The following is a 4144-nucleotide window of genomic DNA, read 5'->3' as shown; positions in this document are numbered from 1 at the left end:
CAGTAGATAAATATCTTCTAAAAAAAAAAATGCTGTAGCCGACTTTCTCTTTCCGCTCCCCTCTATTCACAACAACGGTTTGCCGAGACAGTAAACGAGCCAACTGCCGTGCCTATCCACTGAATTTCCCATACGTCACAATCGGCGGCCGTACCATTCTACAAAAAGAGGGGGAATTTAGATTTAGGAAAATAAATGATTCACGTATAATGTATCGTATATAGAGCATAATCGTGATATGTAGATTTTATTTGACATTTTATCTATTCAGCATACATGTGTGGTAAATTTGGTCAATAATGTACAACTTTACACGTTTATTGTTGTCATCCACCCCTTTTCTTTTATGACGACTGTTTTTAGTTTAACTCAAATTGAGGTTCACGTGAGCACTCGATTGTTTTCTAATCGGGTGACGAGGAAACATTCTCTGCTCCTTTTAACAGGTAGGCCACAGTCAGTATCTGTTGTCTATCATGTTCTTTATACATACTAAATCAAAACACTGTATTCCCTCTTCACATACATCAATGAACACCAAAGGCATTTCAAATGTCCTTTCACTTCCCATCAATGATGTATTTATAAATGACGGTTGAGCAACTCAAGCAAGAGCACCAGATCTGTTGGTGCTCTTTCCAACTACATTGTTTATTGCCAAGCCAAACATGACAATGAGTGATAGTAGGCATGAATCATGATAGCAAAAACAGACGGGCATTCAGGCTAGCTCTAGATGCTCGATTTAATTAGTTCCTGTTACTTTGCAATCTCACCTCCCCTCTTGCTTTTTGCCTTCATATTATTTCTTCCATGTGTTTTCGATATTGCAAAGAATATCACAGGGAAAACCTTTGAACCACAAATTGACAGATTTGGCTAAGGTAGGTTAATATGTTAATATGTCACTGTCTCTGCAAGAATACATCCTTAACATTTGCTAATTGTGATGCATTTAATGACATACTGAGTCCATTGTGACACTACAGGTGAAATGATACATTGCATTGCATACCATGTAGCCTAGAGCCCTCTGCACAGGGGAGATTTATTTTTGCATGATGGACATTAGCATCATTATAGGTCTCTCCCCATGGCTTATATCTCTACCATTGTCTATTAGAAGTTCACGTTGTCTAAGTGACCCTCAATGGTCACTGACACTGAGGCAATATGTTGTAGCTGCAAGCTCACTGTGTGTGGATAGAAGGGGTGATACTGAAGCACACACCAGACACATTTATTCATGTGATGCACAGTTGAGGAGGCTCTCGGTTAAATGAATCAAGTTGACATTTTATCACTTCACCCCCACAAAGTGTTAATGGGGCCAGGCACAATGTAGATCTGCAGGCTTGGTGTTCTTTTTCTGCTGAGCATTTGAATGTGTCCTTTTAGATTAATTTATTCTCATATTTTTTATTCAGAGTGTAACATTTAATGTATGGTTACACATAAACATTGAAGTCAAATCATTAGTGAGTTATCCATTGGGTTTCTGGTCCCTAGTACCTGGGAGGGACATGCTTTATGTATTGACATGGACTAATTATTTGTGGTCACAATTCCCTTAAATTTGTGCCACATTCCCTTAAAGGCCCAGTGCAGTCAAAAACTTGATTTCCTGGTGTATTTTATATTTTATGTATTTTATATATAACTTGATTTCCTGGTGTATTTTATATATATATATATATATATATATATATATATATATATATATATATATATATATATATATATATATATATATACTGAGGTTGGAATAATACTGTGAAATTATTAAAATTATGATAATGCTCCTTTAGTGTAAGAGCTGTATGGTGACATCCCCAGGCGATAAATGAGTTAATAGACCAATAGATGGGTTGGTTGTTTAGCAACAAAACCGGCACATGTGCAACGATGGGGCAAAACAGATGGGGTTGGCTTACATTGTTGACAACATGTAAACTATATTTCATCGCCAAATGTTTATTGAAAACAAATACATTTGCACAATGAGCACTTATTGTCTCTCAAATACATTTTTACAGTTGTTGGTTAGCTAGCTGGCAAATTTGAGCCATATTAACATTGACATGAAATAAGACAAAACACCTCAAAATAAGACATGGTATCAAGAACAAGATACATCTAGCTGAAATGAGCAACCTACGATTCCACACATGGCAGCTTCTTGTCATTGTTGCTTGCTATCTGACCGTTCAGAATCATAACAAAGCACTGCTTCAAATCAAATTTTCTTTGTCACATGCTTTGTAAACAACAGGTGTCGACTAACAGTGAAATTCGTACTTACAGGTCTTTTCCCAACAATGCAGTTAAAGATAAAGAAGTAAAACTAGAAATAGTGAGACAAGGAATAAATACACAGTGAATAACAATAACATGGCTATATACAGGGAGTACCAGTACTGAGTCGATGTGCAGGGGTACCAGGAAATTGAGGTAGCTATGTACACATAGGTAAGGGTAAAGTGACTAAGCAACAGGATTGATAATAGACTGAGCTGTAGCAGCAGCGTATGTGAATCAGTAGCAGCGTATGTGAATCAGTAGCAGCGTATGTGAATCAGTAGCAGCGTATGTGAATCAGTAGCAGCGTATGTGAATCAGTAGCAGCGTATGTGGTGAGTGTGAACGTGTGAGTATGTGTGTGTGGCATCAGTATGCATGTTGTGCATGGACATATTTAGTGTGTGTATGTGTGTGTTGGGGTGTGAGTGTAAGTATGTGTGTAGGTAGTGTCCAGTGTGTATCAGTGCAAGATAGTTCAAAAAGGGTCAATTCAGGTGGTCTGGGTAGCCATTTGATTAGCTATTTAGCAGTCCTGTTTAACAGTCTTATGGTGTGGGGATAGAAGCTGTTCGGGGTCCTGTTGGTTCCAGTCTTAGTGCAATGGTAACGCTTAGCAGACAGTCTGTGGCTTGGATGGCTGGAGTCTTTGACAATTTTTTGGGCTTTCCTCTGACACCACCTGGTATAAAGGTCCTGAATGGCAGAGAGCTTGCCCCTAGTGATGTACTGGGCCGTACTCACCACCCTCTGTAGCGCCTTTTGGTCCGGTGTCTTGCAGTTGCCATGCCAAGCGGTGATGCAGCTAGTCAAGATGCTATCAATGGCGCAGCTGTAGAACTTTTTGAGCCCATACCAAATCTTTTCTGCCTCCTGAGGGGGGAGAGGCGCTGTCGTTCCCTCTTCACAAGGGTGTGTCTAGACCATGTTAATTCCTTAGTGATGTAGACACCGAGGAACTTGAACACTCTCGTCCCGCTTCACTACAGCCCCATCAATGTGGATGGGGGCGTGCTTGCCCCTCTGTTTCCTGTAGTCTACGATTAGCCCCTTTGTCTTGCTGATGTTGAGGTCGCGGTTGTTGTCTTGGCACCACACTGCCAGGTCTCTGACCTCCTCCCTAAAGGCTGCCGCATCGTCGTTGTTGATCAGTCCTACCACTGTCGTGTCATCAGCAAACTTGATGATGGTGTTGGAGTCGTGTGTGAACACGCAGTTGTGGGTGAACAGGGAGTACAGGAGGGGACTAAGCACACACCCTTGAGTGGCCCCCATGTTGATGGTCAGCGTTGCAGACAATTTCCAGCTGGTCAGCACATGCACTAAGTAAGCATCCTGGTATTCCGTCTGGCCTACGGAGAGTGAGATCACCTAGTCATTTCTGGTACGGAGAGTGAGATCACAGAGTCGTTCCGGCCACATCGATGCCTGTACATACTGTAATTTGTGACATTGTCAGACAACCCATCTAAACTCAGCAAAAAAATTAACTTCCTCCCACTGTCAGCTGCATTTATTTTCAGCAAACCTAACATGTGTAAATATTTGTATGAACCTAACAAGATTAAACAACTGAGATGTAAACTGATCAAGTTCCACAGCCATGTGACTAACAGAAATGTAATAATGTGTCCCTGAACAAAGGGGGGGGGGGTGTCAAAATCAAAAGTAACAGTCAGTATCTGGTGTGGCCACCAGCTGCATTAAATACTGCAATGCATTTCTTCCTCATGGACTGCACCAAATTTACCAGTTCTTTCTGTGAGATGTTATCCCACTCTTCCACCAAGGCACCTGCAAGTTCCCGGACATTTCTGGGGGGAATGGCTCTAGCCCTCACCCTCCG

Source organism: Oncorhynchus mykiss, chromosome 2, assembly GCF_013265735.2.
Source record: "Oncorhynchus mykiss isolate Arlee chromosome 2, USDA_OmykA_1.1, whole genome shotgun sequence".
Classification (NCBI taxonomy): domain Eukaryota; kingdom Metazoa; phylum Chordata; class Actinopteri; order Salmoniformes; family Salmonidae; genus Oncorhynchus; species Oncorhynchus mykiss.
The sequence above is the reverse complement of the archived record's forward strand: the minus strand, read 5'-3'. Positions refer to the sequence as shown.